Source organism: Plecotus auritus, assembly GCF_963455305.1.
Source record: "Plecotus auritus genome assembly, chromosome: 8".
Lineage (NCBI taxonomy): Eukaryota > Metazoa > Chordata > Mammalia > Chiroptera > Vespertilionidae > Plecotus > Plecotus auritus.
Genome location: NC_137782.1, coordinates 6,165,423 through 6,182,922, shown reverse-complemented (window position 1 = coordinate 6,182,922; position 17,500 = coordinate 6,165,423).

The window sequence follows — 17,500 nt, the reverse complement described above, 5'->3', positions numbered from 1 at the left end:
GCAGGCAGGGGAGCGGTTGGGAGCCAGCAGTCCTGGATTGTGAGAGGGCAGTCGGACATCCCTCGAACGGTCCCAGATTGGAGAGGGTGCAGGCTGGGCTGAGGGACACCCCCCATGCAGGAATTTTGTGCACCGGGCCTCTAGTTATGCAATATTTTTTAAAAATCATCTGTTAATAGTACCACCAAGTGTTTACATCATGTTCATGGTGCTAAATGCTAGTTTTCCAAAATTCTGTTTTTCACCAGAAAGTTCAAAGTTTATCCTTGACAGTAAATATCAGATGTTTTTCTTAAAGTTACAAGTTCATCTTGTTCGTTGTCAAGAAAATCTCTGCCACATATCTTAGATATCTCTCCGTCATTCTTTCAGGTCAAGTCATTTTTCACGAAAAAGCAGCTAGTGTAGCTTGCAGCTCGAGCAGTTGTACAAGAACTTTTCCGTGGGACAGCTATTATACTTCGGTGCACTGGACAACGTCCCATTTGTCACCCACAATATTAAACAGAAATGTATTCGAGGTAAAGGGCATCTTTGCTTCATCAAAGATGCCCTAAGTGAAACTGACAATCTTTTTAAACTACAAGTGCACAGCGTTTAGGAATACAATGACTACTCGTTCAGTTTGGTACCACTGCCTTGATTCTTACTAAGGCACCAGCAGTTTTACACCATTGCTTCTCCACCATCAGTGCAAATGTCAACATGGCAAAAAAAAGAAATGCAGGTAATGTCTTTGCTTAGCATAAAAATAGTTTTTACCTCATGGACCCTCAAAGAATTTTAGGCACCCCCAAGGGTCTATGGACCACACTTTAAGTATGACTATTCTATATAAATAATTCCTTCTGCTTGTAACTATAAGAAACTTGGGGAAACTTAGAGCTGCTAGAAGTTCTACATCCTTGCCTTCAGCCTTCTCTGACCAGTTTATCGGTGGTATTGTTTATTAAGTGTGGAAATGATAGTGTGAAGCTTCCTCACAGCGGATGAGTGTGTTTTAGTTAGTGCTTTGTCTGCTGGCTACTTTCACTGGCCTGACTTTAGCCCCATATCCAACAATTATTCAGGTTCTTATAGCTATCTGACTGTCTCTTATGTCCTGCGGAATTGGGTGGCTTAATTGTTCCAGAGCAGATATTGTGTCTTAATTTGTCTTCAAGTTCCTAGCACATGACTCTTTGGAAGTGCTCAGGAAAGACTGAGGACCCATGAATTAGAGGATCCAGGGTGATATTGGTTCTATCATTATTTTATTGCTGCTCGTTCAGGGAAAGTGGTTGATGGTGATGTGGAAATTACCTAAAAACCTAAGGCAGGTCGTTTGGGGCACTGTCACTACCTTCCTTTGTCATCTTTATTTTTTATTTTTCTCTTTAAAAAGTAATTTCCACAGCCATGTTGCTAAGCAGACACGCAGGCTCTCCGACTGTGCCTGCCTAGCTCCTTGTCTTTTAGCATCTGAGAATTTAAGAGCGGCTTCATTTTGAATTGGTAAGAAATTGTATATGGCTTTTCCTCAAACAAATTGATAGAACACCTTGATATGTCCTCAGATTTTGTATGAATCTTTAGTGCACTAACTGAAGAAAACCTTGTAATCAAGCAGGTATAAACTTTCCAATATATGCTTAAAAAGAACATGTCCCCCCTCCCAACTGTCATTATTTCACTTTGTCTTTGGCAAAGAGTAATAGATCAACCAACATTTATATATCCTTTTATGTTTTAAAAATTATGTCATGCACATTCAAAGTAACAAGAACTAGTACATATCAGGGACCTTTTATTTGACAGTTTCTAGTCTGGGAAATCAACACACATACTAGTAGTTCTGTTTGATGGGAACAAAGGTTCTATGAGGCAGGCATTATTATCATGCCCAATTTACAGATGAGGAAGCTGAGGCTCAGTGGCATAAATAAGTTGGTGTTCTAGCTAGTAAATTACAGAGCTGGAATTTGACCTGGTTTTCTAACTCCAAAGCTTGAATCTTTTCCACTAAAGCGTGCTCCTGGAAATTTAATTTTAAGCTATTATTGAAAATACTCCAAATTCCTTATCAGAAGTTTGCTTGAAAATACTGCGGTTTGGGATTTGCTGGTTTGGGAACGCTTGTGAAAAGATTTAGAGTCTTGGGTTTGATGCTATTTTTTTGAGTCTTAGAGCTAAGAAAAAGCATAATCAAACCCTGAAGTATTTGGTTGGGATGACAATCCTGAAATATTAATAAAGGTACTTGATTAATACTTTTAATAAACTGAGCACTTAACTAGGTGCCAGCTTTTTAAGAGGTTTTTTTGCTTTATTTCCCTCATTTTCTAAGACTAGTTTTAATATTTAAGAATATTATTTAAGTCATATTTAATAAACTAACATAGCATAATATTCCAATTTGTATTATTGGTATAATAAAAATGGTTTTAAGAATCATTTAAATCAATTCCTAAATATTATAAATATGTTCTGGAAAAATTCTATTCTCCCACCTAATAGTATTTCACAATGACACAAAAATAATATTGGCCTCATGAGTGGACACAGTAGCTATCTTGGGTTTATGTTTTCTACTCAAATTAAGACAATAAGTTGGTCTCTACAGTGTGTCTGTAAGTCAGTGAGTGTTAACCTTTGTCAAATGTCTTAGTGTCAAACATATAGTTAGGAAATGGAAATGTTTTTCATAAAGTTCTCTCTTCATCTACATGGATTTGGTCTAAAACTCTGTAGATTCATTAGCAAAGAATACTTCAATATTATTCATCTAGGTGTTCATTCACTTAATATGTATCTTATCAAGTATAGTTTCTACTGCCAGAGAACCAGAGATATAACGACAAAGAAAAGAATCCAGCCTGGGCCTGCAACAGTTTGTGTGTATTCTTTTCTCCTGCAATTAAACTGCACTGGCTCAGATGGTGTATTTGAATCCATTGCATCATCAAATGAAATTTTAAATGTGTCAGCACTTTGAAGACTGAAAAAATACCATACAGTGTTGGCTGTTACTATTATTAGTGCTGTTTTAGCACAAATTGAGTCTTCTTATTGCCTGGCCCAGTTATCTGTAGGCTAAATATAGAGGAGATATAAGTAACATAATTAAATGTTCATCAGCCAACATGCAGGAGTCTCTAAGATTTCACGTGAGTGGAAACATGAAGAAATATGAGCCCTTAAGCATTTTTGGTGACTTGATTTGAAGATACTAGACTCACTCTGAAACACTGGTTCTCACACTGGAACCATCACAATCACCCACAAGGCTTGTACAATCACACATTGTTGGGCCCCGGCTCCAGAGTTTCTGATTTAGTGGATCTCAGGTAGGGGCCAAGAACTTGCAACTTTAACAAGTTCTCGGGTGATGCTGATGCTGCTGGTCTGGGGGCCATTCGTGAGGAACCCCTGTTATAACCTAAGATGTTGGAATGTGGCCCTAGCCAGTTTGGCCCAGTGGATAGAGCGTCAACCTGGGGACTGCAGGCTCTGAGTTTCCATTCCAGTCAGGGGCACCTACCAGGTTTTCGGCTCCATCCCAGTAGGGGGAGTGCAGGAGGCAGCCGATCAATGATTCTCTCTCATCATTGATGTTTCTATCTCTCTCCCTCTCCCTTCCTCTCTCTGAAATCGATAAAAATATATTTTTAAAAGATGTTGGAATGTCAAATTTAGTAACAAATTCTTGGTGCAAGTGGAATCTGCAGCCATCCCGTGAATCAACGTATCCATAAAGGCAATCACGTTAAAGGCTCTAACCATGTTGACAGCAGAATGAGGGAGAAGAGGAAAATGGAGGCAAGTCTCTAACAAAGGATGTCCATAACCGAGCCAACGTCAGGGAAGCAAACAGAGAACCTTGCTTTGCCGACTGAAGCTGGCCATCCCCTTATGGGTCATGACAGTGAGGGCTGGAAGTGCTACAAAGCTCACGACTTGATAGCATCAGATCTGGAAACAGAAGAAGTCAAAGCATCAACAGGAGGAAAGAAATGCCACCTTTTCTTCCTCAGGGTAAAAGGAACACTTTAAGGAAGCGTCGCGTCTCTTTACGACGCTGCGCTGCATCCACATGTAACAGTCCTGGCCTTACGTCGGAGAGAGGTGAACTTCATGGAGCGGGGAGGGCACCACTAAGTGATCGACTGCTTTCCCAGATGATCTAGATTCGTGCATGCGCCCCTGTCCTGGGGCTGCTGCTCTCCCTGGGACCCTGTGGCCACTCAGCCACTGCACACCTGTCCCCTCCTATAGACAACAGCTAGGAGCACACATAACCTTTCTGAAATCCTGAGCAGGACCAGGCTCCCCGCCGACTCTTGAACCCACAGAAACACAACGCGGTGGCTGTGAATAGTCTGTCATTGGGCCTGGGGACAGCCGGGTCATCTCACGGGGGAGGCTTTTGCCTGGAGCTAACGCATAAGCCTGAATGGGGTCTGCAGCAGTTGGTGTGGCCGCTCCGCTATGAATCACAGCCACTCCTGTCCCCGTTAAGGGGTTGAACGTGCGGGCTCCGTTGTCTCAGATAAAAGAGATCCGCTCACAGGCAGCCCAGGACCCGTGTGGCGGTTTCATGAAACCATCAGGGACCGGGCCCCCCAGGGTCTCACCCCCCAAGCCCAGGTACCCGCGCGTCCTCCTGGTCCAGGATGCGCCGCTGCGGCTCCAGCGGGTGTAGACACATTCCTGGCGGCAGACTGGGTGAAGGAAGAAGAGGGCTTGCTTCCCCCTCCAGGGGCACATTTCCATGCTCCACACAAAAGCCCCTCTTGAGTCTAGTCATCAGAGGCCTGGGATTGCTAAATGGACAGCAGGGGCTCAGGGGAAAATTAAGGTTTTATTATTAAAGAGAAAGAAAAAGGTGGATATTGAGTGAGCTAATAGTAACTGGCATGAGGTCCAAGACAATTACAATTCTTGTTTTCCACCACAGGAAGCAGTGGGGTGGGGGTGGGGGGGTAACACGCCAACGTTCCCGGTGCGGCTCTGACACGTTGGAGGACAGGAGAGCTCCTCATGTGCTTGTTGAGGTTCAGAATGTTGGCTCCCCAGAGAGTCTAAGTGGGTGCTCTAATGTGGTTACCATGATGTGGGAGGTACCAGAGTTTGAGAAACACTGCTTTACGGGTTCATTACCGTTAGTTAGCCTCTGTCTGCGGCCTCCGGGAATACCATCACTCATCCCTCCCTAACGAACTCTGTCCCGTTCCTCTCTTACTCTCCTGTTCTCTGTGATGAGATCTTGCACACGCTCCCCGAAGAGTTGTCCCGTCAGTGCAGCAAAGCTGGGATGATAATGACAGGTGAGTCACCGCCATGCCACAGCCCCTCCATGGGGCACGGGGTGAAGGTCCTCCCGGGGAGTTCACTTGGGCCCCTGAGTGGAAGAGCGCCAGGCCGGGTCCTGTCCTTCGGTGGCTCCGACGGCCAGAGCAGCCGGATCGGGCGCAGCAGTCAATCTAACCGAGTGACGAACGGCCAAGCAGAGTCCCCGGGGCCTCGTTCCCCAGGCCCTGGCCTGCTTCCTCTTTGACACTCAGGTCGATGTCAGGAGCGGCCCAGGGATTACAGCCGCCCAGGGGTAAATGCCTTTCCGTCGTCCTGCGAAGGTGAAGGTGTCCCAGGCTCGGTGGGAAGCCCCAATTTCCAGCAGCCATCAATCCACCCTGCAGGGTAGCAGCAGGCATATTTATGGCTGCAGTCACTAAAGGGTGAAATAAAGATTCGTTTTCAGTTAGGAACGCAAAGCTTTGGCGATCAATACGAACTCACTGCAGAAATCAATCTAAAAGTTTGGAATTTTTAAGTAAAGATTTACGGGGCTTCCTGGTACAGTTAATTTTCCAAAGGGAGAATAAGCTCAGACGTGCAACATGGTGATCAAATTGAGTCAGCACTAGTTTGTAAACCGACCTTGGTTTATGCACATATCAATTAAGTGCGTAAAGCAATAAAAATGTCCACGATATAGATTGTAAATTTGCCAATAACCAGGTAGAACCAAAACACGCATATAGATTTGCTTGATAAAATTACTGGCGGCTACATTTGCCTATTTGAAATGTAAATAATCAATAGATATTAATAATGAAGTCGTTCGTGCGTTTCCCTCTTCCTGTGCATGTTAAGTGTTTCAGTTATTTCTAGTTAGTTTTGATAGATAAATGCATAGCCCTGTCTTATGAAAGTCTTCGAGAAGGGTATGGAATTGTTCTTGAAAACAGCAGCCACTGTTCGGATGAAAGAGCAAGTGAACTGGAAATACATAGCTTGTTCTGCTCCTCTCGTGTTCATGTCTGATGCATGTATACAATTTATTATGCAATTTCTTGAGATTTGACAGAGTAATTGTCTGGCAAACCATAGCTTTGAAGATTTTCTTCTGTTCCTCTGAAAAGACGGTAGGTATTTTAGGAAGACGGTTTAGTAGATCAGTGTCTCCAAGCTCTCTTTCGCTTGTTATGTGTCTGTAAGTTGTGGGTATTTCAGGAGGAGTGTGAGCCCACGTAGTAAATTCATTTTCTTCAGCAGAGTCAGTGCATGGAAGCCGACAGTACGCTCTAACCTGGGAGATTGCTCAGCTCCCCGTGGGCCCTCCGAGTGGAACTGCGCGGCGTCTTCTCAGCAGAGTCTGTGGGAGAGGAATCAGGAGAGCCTCCAACAGGAAGGGATGCTGGGAGGCAGGCCCGGCCTCCAGGCAGCTCCTGCCCAGGCCGCTGTGATGGGTGATGGACTGGTGTCTCTACACATCTGTTAATGTCACCCATGCATAGTTGTTAGGAGGTAGAACCATCAACCACATCTAAGTGATCTGCAGCTCAGATTCGTTTGCCTCCTGTGGCTGCCAGGAGGTCAGAGATGGACTCTGACCGCCTATTTGCCTTTTCCTTCCATGCACTGCACGCTGCAGAAGAATTTGAATCCTGGGGACTTACGTTGCCCCCCTCTGAAGTATTTATAAAGTAGAGCAAAAATTTTTAGTTGCTTAATGTTGGCATCTGCCAGCTGGTGCCCCGCTCTTGGGAAATGTACATAGCCATCGAGCAAACACGTGTATCTATTTTTAAACAGTAGAATCCACGTGGGTCATAGGAGACAGGCAATAGTTCTTACCCCACTAAAGCTAGTACGTAGGTCCTAAAGCATATACACTCTAAGGATGGGCAAAGTAATTCTTAAGTTTTACAAAGGGCACATAGAATAATTAGATGTGTGTATATCTATATCTGTATGTAAATATGTAATTAGATATGTAATTCATATTTAGGGTGCTGTACAAACAGAAAAAAAAAGCTCTAAGACTCTTACCTCTTTGTTTCAAAGGAGAAGATTCCTGAAATATAAAGGATCTCAGAGGAAATTTATAGTCAGTGCTGCATCTTTGTGCATCAGAAAAATCCACCCACTTTCATGGCTACTTGTTCCAGACTTGATAGGACTCTCAAAGGAGCAACTATGAGGTACGTACAGGGGACAGATACTCCTTCTCTTGTGCCTAAAATTACCAATTTTTAAAAACTAGCAATACCTCACCATTACAAAATCCACACAAAAACACATAATTTTAACTAAATAACTGCCTAAGACACCCCTGTATATTCTATTTTCCCTGAAATGTTGGCCTCATAGTCTTCAATTGTAGAGTGGCAGATTTTGCAATATCATTTTCTAGAGAAAAAAATAGACCACTTAGTCCTTCTAATCTTTCTTCTACCATGATGAATCAAAATGTATTTTTTTATCATTAATGGCTAGAAAATGTCTTTCAACTTCCCAACTTGTATGTGTCTGTAATATAATGTATTTTGGGGAAACTCTCTAAGTTTATTTCATATGCGAGTTATAAGACTTCAAATTTTCTTGTTCAGGGAACCTTCTTAAATTCCCGCATACTCTTCAAGGGCTATTGCAATAGTGTATATGCATGTCAAAATACAACATTCGCTCCAACATTTTCTTATCTTGGTGCCATATGAGTCAGCGTGGGGGGGGGGGCGAGAATCAGAATAGCCTGGTAGTCATTATTTCATTGGGTAGTCACTCTTTCGTTAAGGAACAACTTAATTCTACATGGAAGTAATTGTGAGCACATAAACACATCCTACTGCATCCTACTAACTCAATTCACACCAAATCCTCAATTTCAACTTCCCTTTTGCCATATCGCAGAAATGTTATGGCCCCTCCAACACCATCTTCCATGAGGAATAAGTCAAAGTGGAAACAGAAAGCAATCTGAATTGATGGCAATTAAAATGTCGTATTTGGGGAAATGGTATGCGTTGCTAGTTCGCTTCCCAGAACTCGCGCGAGCCTTCCCAGGGTACTGCACTGGGGTGTGGTTCATCTCTGGTTTCTCGTTCCTAAGTTGGGAGGCCCAACCCCTCTACTTACTTCAAGAGAACTTCAAGCTCTGCATTTATGAACCGGGAGCTCATACCCCATGCCTCAGTCAACATTTTAAAGAAATAGAGATTCAGAATTTGAGAGAGTTAGAGCTAAAAAATACATTACAACCACACAGCTCCCCTCCCCGACTCCATACAATACTTTTGCATTGATTTATTAGTTCATACATTATTTCCACATGTGTGAGCTTTCTTGGCTGTTACATTGCCCCTAAAAAGATAAGCTTTTAAGAATTACTATTAGCCCATTGTGCAGATGAGAAAACTAAGGTTTAGAGACACGGGGCCACTTGTGACAATTTTCTCCAACAAATGATAGAGGTGATCCTCAAATCCACGTTTTTCTATTCCAAATCCCATGTTCTTTCTTCGTATCCTCACTGGACATTGAACTATGAGGTGAACTGTAGCTACAATCATCGCTGGTATAGGAACCTCCGTTGGTCATCAGGATCCGTGACCTATAGGAGGAAGGTCAGGCTAGCGTGGATGCTTTTTCTTACAGCTGCCTCCCACAGGCCTGTGTCTGAGAGCTCCCACTAAGGTTACAGACTCCTGACATCTCTCCTATTGAAAAGATGTTGGCCTTTGAAAAGTCCAATTGAAAAGATGTTGGATTTCAGTAGCGCGTATTCATTTTTCACATATCACACGGGAGCATTTGAAGTATAACCCTATTCAATAGTAAATCTGAAAATCTTTACTAAAGAATGTACTATTCCTCCATTAGAACACCATTTTACATCCTCTGGGTGCGTGGTATATGGGATTTCTCTGTACTGTCTTCTCAATTTTCCTGTAAATCCAAATCCATTCTAAGATAAACAGTTTATTTTAAAAGTACCTCTGTATCTTAGAAAAAGACTCAATAAAATATTATATGAATAATAGTTTCAAAAGAAAATAAACTTGGAAATACTGACCATTACCCATACTGAGGAATACTAACTTTAGAAAACAACAAATACACACATACACACATAAGATTTCGCCTTCAAAATGAAATACTGTACATATTACCTAAAATCATTATACTTGAGTTGCCCCACCCCCAACATCTATAACACACGTTCATTAAATGGGTAAATAGGCATTTACATATATGATTCAACTGACACATTTTATCCACTTTAGAGATGCTATAGAATTTTGTGTTGATAGTAAATACATTTCAGGTTTATGCCAGCAGTTACAATGGAAAACCTTTCTTAAAGGGAAGAATGCTGAAGATGTCCTTCTTACATAGTAGGAATGTTCTTGACATTTTCTCTAGAAAGATTTGGTTTCCTTTGACCACTGTTAAGCTGAGAAAATTAATAAGATAAAACTGGTCAAATATCCTTGCAGATGGGATTTAAGTCTCCACAGAGACCTTAAATCAGTCCTTCTCTTGACCCAGGTTTTTATTCTTTGTTGAGTTCAATAAGATGTTAAGACAAAATACAAAGATTCCAATTCAGATTTATCATATTATGCTAGCAATGGCTGCATGGTACTATTGGATTTTGAGGAAATATATCCATTAGTTAGTCCGTTTACTTTAAAAAAATAAATAAATAACAGCCCTAGCTGGTTTGGCCCAGTGGACAGAGTGTCGGCCTGTGGACTGAAGAATCCCAGGTTCGATTCCAGTCAAGGGCACATGCCCGGGTTGCGGGCTCGATCCCCAGTAGGGGGCGTGCAGAAGGCAGCCAATCAATGATTCTCTCTCATCATTGATGTTTCTATCTCCCTCTCCCTTCCTCTCTGAAATCAGTAAAAAAAATATTTTTAAAAAAATTTTTTAATGACCAACAGAATTTTAAAAGTATTGCTCACCTCGGTCAATCAACACCTAAAATTTATCCAAATTGTCAGACAATACTTCAATAATATCACCATATTAACTCATAGACTTTGAACAACTTGGACAACTTTACTGAAATACCATGAAATATTATAAAACAAATACAAGTAGAAATAGGATTGGGTATACTGGGGTGGAATGGAGAAATAAGGAAGATATGGAAAAGAAAGATTATTATGAAACTTGAAAAATTAGCACTAGTACAAAAAAGCTGGGAGCAAGAATAAATAGATATTTCAAGGTATTAATATCATCTGTAAGGGAAACTGGACCTCAGTCAAGTTGGGGTATCCTTGTAATAATGCCACAACATTTAATGCCTAAGCGTATAGGTATTTGACTAAGAAATTTAGGTCCTTTTTCTCTACTAACTCTAAAGAATTCAATGAGCTATGAATATTCCAACACAACAATACATACCTTCATTTTAAGAATTAGTAAGAGGAAAGAAAAAATATTTCCACAAATTTAAAAAAAAATGAGGGTGGAGATGATCAGAATAATTTGCAAATTGGGATGGTAACTCTTTATGATAAAGATGCATTGTCTTGCTTATAGGGGAATAATTCCATGCCTTTTTTAAATGAACATTCAGAATATGGCATTTCTAACATAAAACAAATACTTTTCCATAAACTTAAACTTTGTGAAAACTTTTGATGCGTATGAAATAATTTATTAATGTAGCTAATGTAATTTCCGCCATACACTCAAAATACTTTCAATTTTTGACTTGTTGTTTGTATCTAACTGCTTTTACAACGATGACTGGGTAATTACTTCTGGCCTCAAGCCCCTGAGCATATTTCAGGAGGAGAAGAATTTTTTTTCTTCTTCTGTTATTGTCTAAACATTCATCTTATTCCACGAGTCACTAGGAAAGTTCCCAATTGTTCTTTGGGGAATATTCATTCTAGTCACTTCTCCTCAATGCAACCCTACACAGCAGTGAAATAAAAGAAATTGCATCTCTCTCAGATTATGGGAAAATTGAGACCTGAAGAAGAAAAATGATTTGTCCAGAGTCACAGATAATGTCAAAGACCGATGCTGAATCACAGCCTCCTCTCTTACCTCCGTCATCGGCATGAAGGCCTACTGCCTAACAGCCAGTTTTCAGAGTCAGACTATATTCTGCAACTTATCGTGAAACTATCATTAGTAACAAAGACCCTTACGTTTTTACAATATCCATTACCTAAGAATGTACCCCAAGATAAAAGAATGATGGTTTTTAAAACTATAGTTAATTTTTTTAAACTATAGGTAAATAAACAACAGAAAATTCCAAAAGAGAAAGTCAAAAATAGTGATATTTTTGTTAAAGTGACCAGTTGCCTCTTGAATAGCATCCTGAATCATTGCAACTCTGAGAAAAGTGATTTCTTTCTTTGTTTTCTCTTTTTTGTTGTTGTCGTTTTGTTAGCCCTCACTTGAGGATATTTTGATTTTTAGAGAGAATGGAAGGGAGAGAGCGAGCAACATTGATGTGAGAGAGAGACATCAATTGGTTGCCTTCACAATGTCCCTGACCAGGGCTGGGAATAGAGCCTGCAATGGTAGTACATGCCCTTGACCCGAATTGAACCTGGGACCCTTCAATCTGCACGCCAGTGCTCTTTCCACTGAGCCAAACTGGCTAGGGTGAAAAGCGATTTCTTTATTCCTGCCTTCCTCCAATATTTATTGAGAACTCTCCAGCTACATATGTTTATTTAATTTTTATTTAACAAATATTTACATGGCACTTGCTATGCATCTGACATTGTCCGAAGCACTTTTACAAATATTTACAAAAATGTAAGCATCATAAAGCCCTGGGAAGTGGGTTCTGTAATTATCTCCATTCTCAGATGAGGAACCTGGGGGGAGAGGGCGCTTGCCCAAGGTCACAGAGCTGAGATTCAAGCACAGGTAGTTCTGCTTCCAGAACCTGTGCTTAGAACCAGGACACTGTGCTACCCTCGTTTAATAGTTTAACTAATATTTCCATAAAAGTAACTGCTCTCTTCAAGTGTTCACAGCACTTTGCTGAATGATGGATGCCATCGGTGAAGGATTTGAGGGAAGCACTCGCTAAGGTCCCATCAAGCTCTTATCTATGTATTGTGAACAATAGTTTATTTCCCAATATAATAAAGATTTATTCCATTTTAGACAGTAGATCAGCATAATCAAGGGACTGAGTAACAGCACTTTGGTCAAATGCCCAATACAGTCTCTTATTGTTAAATACCCACTTGTTCTTTCTGCTGTTATCCTAATAAATTTGAAAATTCACCTTTAATCATCCATCTACATATTTATCTAATAGCAACTATGGGCAAGGTACAGAGTTATGTACCATGGGAGGCTTTACCTCACACAAGGCTCTTTCTCTCCAGAAGCTTATTATCTAGTTAAAATCATAAAATATACTGTATTTCCCTAAATAAGCAACTAATGATGTAAAGCAGTAAGTAATAAGTGTCAAAAGTATTACAGATAATAAGTGCTATAGAGAAGTCAGGGGCCTACATCTTCCTGCTCAAGTAGTTCATGATATAAACCCTTATTAGAACCATGATCACATTGTAGTTATCCAATCACTGGGTCGAATTTACCTGCCTGTCTCTCCTCTGAGAACGTTAGCCCCTTGAGGGCAAGGATGCAGTGTTATTCATAATTGTATCTACAAGGTTTGGCAATTTGTCTGTTATATAATAAATGCTGAGTGAATGAATGAAGTTCACCGACGGCAGGCATTTCTTTTGTGAGCAGCATAGCAGAATACTAGTAGTTAATCTCTGGAGCCAGGCTACATTGGTTTAAATCTCAGTTCTACCTTTGAAAATCTGTGTGGCCCTGAACATTTTAGTAGACTTCTCTGCACTTCATTTTGCTCTTTGGTAAAATTACACAAGCACCGTTCTTTGTCAGCTTATTTTACTATGGAACAACTCACCCTCAAAACAAATGGCTTGAAACAGCAGGCATCTATTTAGCTCAGAGTTCTGTGGGTCAGTAATTCGAACTATGTTGGTTCTCCTGTCGGGGCCGGGCTTATTCAGACATCTGAGTACAGCTATGAGGTCAGCTGGGGAAGGGCTAGTCCGTGTGACATCTCATCTGCCACCAGGCTAACCTGGGCTTCCTCACACAGCAGCTGGCAGGGTTCAAGGAGGGATAGTTGAAGTCGTCACGACCTCTTGAGGCTCAGACTTGGAGTTGACACAAAGCCACTATTGGTACATTCTATTGGTCCAAGCAAGTCACGGACTAGCTCACACAGGTAGGTTGGGGAACTAGACTTTTGATGGGGAACAGCAGCAAAACCATGTTACACTGGGGTGTTTTTCCCAAGAAGGATCATTGACCATACCCTCACATAAGATTAGCAAGAGGACTAAGAAAATAAAACATCTAAAGGCTTTAGACCAGTGTCCACCACACAAGTAAGGAGCTCAGAAAGTATTAACTAGTATTGTTCTGCTCGAGGCTGCCAGGGAAAGTTTCTCAACGGAAACGGAAAGAAATCTTGAGAGATGGGTGGGATTTCTATCTGCAGAGAACCCAGGCCTCTCGTAAAAACACAACAGAAGCACAGGCACTTGGGCGTGAAAGTGGGGTGTGGTTAGAAAACAGCTAACAACAGACTCCCCAGAAGAGCCAGAACCAGATCCCGCGAACCCAGACGTTTGCCATGAAATCAGCGTTGACCTTGGGCAACAGTAAATCACTGGCTTTTGACAAAATGCTAGTCGATAGCACCACTTCTTCTCTTTTATTGTTATTTCAGATTTGTTTGTTCTTCAGTAAGCTCCTTGATGCTGACGGCTTTGTGAGCGCTCTGGTCATGCCCCCCCAAGATTTAAAATAAAACACTAGAAATTAGGAGTTTTGTCTGGTTGGGCCACTCCCTGGATGTGAGGATGCTGTGAGGGCCTTCTTTACTTAAGTTTATTCCATCAGTAAAATGGGATCATGTCTCTCTTTATTCACCCATTTTATTTTATTTTAAAATATATTTTTATTGAATTCAGAGAGGAAGGGAGAGGAAGAGAGAGATAGAAACATCAATGATGAGAGAAATCATTGATTGGCTGCCTCCTGCACGCCCCCTACTGGGGATCGAGCCCGCAACCCGGGTATGTGCCCTTGGCCGGAATCGAACCTGGGATCCTTCAGTCCGCAGGCCGACGCTCTATCCACTGAGCCAAACCAGTTAGGGCAGTGGTCCGCAAACTCATTAGTCAACAGAGCCAAATATCAACAGTACAACGATTGAAATTTCTTTTGAGAGCCAAATTTTTTAAACTTAAACTCCTTCTAACGCCACTTCTTCAAAACAGACTTGCCCAGGCCGTGGTATTTTGTGGAAGAGCCACACTCCAGGGGCCAAAGAGCCGCATGTGGCTCGCGAGCCGCAGTTTGCCGACCACGGAGATAGGGCACATTCACCCATTTTTCACTGTTAACGATCCTAAGGGTGGGGCCACAAAGAGTAGGATTTACTCATGAAAAGAAACCCAGAGGAGGCCAGGCCCTGATGTCTATGCTCCAGTCCCGAGTGGGGAAAAGAAATGTTAAGGTGGCTGCCCTTCCATGGCAGGTAGCAAAACACTGTCGAGCTGCCCTGACGACCATCTCGAGTCCATCCAGGCCAGTGGGATGGTCCTGAGCTCCTGGAGCCACTGACCCGCCTGGGTCCCTGCCACCCCGAAGGCAGAGCAAGCTGCTCAGCAGGTGGCAGCCCTACGTAGACTGCTCAGTGGCAACTGTTTCAGCACCTTGCCACTGTCCACCGTTCAGAGGCAGATTCACCGGTGCGTAATCCTGATCACCCTGCCCACGGAGGAAGGCTGCATGAGTTAGAGGACTACACGGATGTATTTAATTTTTTGTGAGACAATCCTGGCTTCTCTTTGCCACGTGAGAGCCATTCTGCTGCGGGCTCCGGACTAGTTCACGTCCTTCCTGCCATTTTAAAAACGATCGTGGCAGAGAGGCGAGCTGCTTGCCGGCAGTGCTCAGCAGGACAGAGCAAACGCGCAGATGCAATTTCCGTAGACGTGAAACAGCCAAGTAGGATAAAATTCAGACACTTACAATCGCTTGGGCACTAGCATCTGATTCCTGCAAACGGAATCTTCGTAATGGGATTTATTATTGTCAGTAGCGTCAGGTCATGTGTAAGTTCTGCAGTAATTTCGGTCAAAACCAGTGCGAGATGTTGGAGGTGTGAGATTTACGTGACATATATGCTTGTTTACGCACCGATTATGAAGGGATTTTTTTTTTTTTTTTTACTATCAATTTTTGTTTCCATTGCTTTCAACATGGCCATAGCTGTAATTTTTTCCTCCGGAATTTTAAACATCCTCAAATAGTGCAACTTTAGAGTCCAGAACAAACAGACCAGACACTTCATTTCAGCAGCTGTTGGAATTGCAAGGCCCTGGCCCCCTCTCATGCCCTTGAGGTTGTTACATAAGCATTAAAATGATAGGTAGTCAAAGTTTTTGAAATGCGGCTTTTTTATATTACTTGGAAGCAACAAAGATCCTAGTAGTCATAATTAGTGTTCGATAGATCCTACCAGAAAAAAAAAAAGAAATTCAAAACTGAGACATTTTGAAGTCTACAAAACATTCCTAAATTCCTTTACTATAAAATGGAAAGATGGCAATAATTTAAGAGATCAATACTCTCATCCCCCTTTGGATTTACTTCCAATACTTCATTGGAAGCTCATAAAAGATCAACCTCAAAGCATACAATACAAATTGTGCTTTGCATGTGCAAGAATTTGGTGACATTCCTTCCACATACTTGGTAGCTTCAATTACTGATGAACCGGAACCCCCAAAAGGTGCTATATTATAGTTACACGATCTTCCTATTCAAGACCTAAATAAGGGAATTTCAAAAAAGAAAAACAAATCAAAACAAAGAGTGGGGCCCGTAGACTTGGTCCAAACAAAACAAAACAAAAATCCTTTTTTTTTATTTCACCGTATACCCTGAGTGGCCAGATTATGATGATCTCTGAATGCATGATAATCTGGCCACTCAGTGTACATCCTATATAATAAAAGGCTAATATGCAAATTGTCCTCTCGACCAGGAGTTCGACCAGAAGGCAGGCAGGCCAACCGCCCATGTCCCCTCCCCCTGGCCAGGCTGGCCAGACCCCACCCATGCACGAATTCATGCACCGGGCCTCTAATACACACACACACACACACACACACACACACACACACACACACACTGAGTGGCCAGATCATTATGCGTTCAGAGATCATCATAATCTGGCCACTCAGTGTATTGGAGCCTTTCTACTGTCAATATGAATATGAGGATGTAGCATCTCAGCAAGATCTGAATAAAAAAGTCTGACTCTCAGATAATCTAGGACTTCACAGAAAAAGGCCTTTGTGATGGGGAAATACTTCAGAAGGATCGTTTCTGTAAGAGGAAATATCCTATATGCATGTTAAGGTCTACCATTCTCAATGGGGGAATTCCCTATTTCTGAACCAAAGAATCTCAGTTTTCCCCGCCCCTAAGCAGGTGACTTTCCATCGCTCACAAACCAAAGGGGACGGTGAAAAGCCAGCCTTTTGGGGGTGCCCTGATGAGTATTTCAGTAAGTTTACTAATCAGAGCACAGATGAATTAGAAGGAGTTATGCTTATATATTTAATAGCCAACAAAACTCCACTTAACTCATGTCTAGCTGTCTTCCATGTTCACTTTGTTCAAGGGCGGACCTTCCTGTTTCTGCTTTTCTTTCTTTCTTTCTTTTTTGGACCCTCCAACCCCCACTGACAACCAAAATGCAGGGTCATAAATGGAAGGGCGCAATCCATCATGCGGTAAGTCTAGGGAACGTGTCCTCTGCCAAAATGCACATGACTCTCTGGTACAGCCGAGATTCTGGACTCCCCCTGGGGTTCGTTTGGCATGCTAAGCAGGGTCAGAAATGTGAGCTCTCTGTGGTCGACCTTATTTATCAGATGAACTCCAAAGTTGAAAGGTTACCTTTGTGAAATTGCAGCTGAGTTTCCTAGTGCTTGATTCTAGCCCCTGTAAATCAAAGACTCCTAATGGGAAGACAAATCTGACACTAAGATAATCTTCCAACAACAACAACAAAAAAAATGTGCCTTCTGAACCCTTATGTGGGGAACTGACAGCGAAGTTTAGAGATGGTTGTTTAATCACACACAATGATAGAGAAAATATGTTTCCCAACAGT